Raw genomic sequence first — 261 nt, 5'->3', positions numbered from 1 at the left:
CGGGGGCCCCCCGGGGGCCCCCGGGGGCCCTAGGGGGGCCCCCGGGGGGCCCCCCAAGGGGCCCCCGGGGGGCCCCCCGTCCGCCAGGGCCGCCAGCTTGGCCTCCTCTTCTATGAGCAGCCGAAAGCGGTCTGCAGGGCCCAACGAGGAGACAGCCAAAAGCCTTTCTGTCTCTTCTTTTGCTGCTTCATCTTCAGCCAAAAGACTCGAAGTGCTGCCGCTTATGGGGCTGCCCATGACCATCTGTTCCAGGCGGGCGCG

The sequence above is a fragment of the Eimeria tenella genome, genomic scaffold (genome assembly GCF_000499545.2).
Source record: "Eimeria tenella Houghton genomic scaffold, Eth_scaff2186, whole genome shotgun sequence".
Lineage (NCBI taxonomy): Eukaryota > Apicomplexa > Conoidasida > Eucoccidiorida > Eimeriidae > Eimeria > Eimeria tenella.
Note: the sequence above shows the minus strand (reverse complement) of the source record.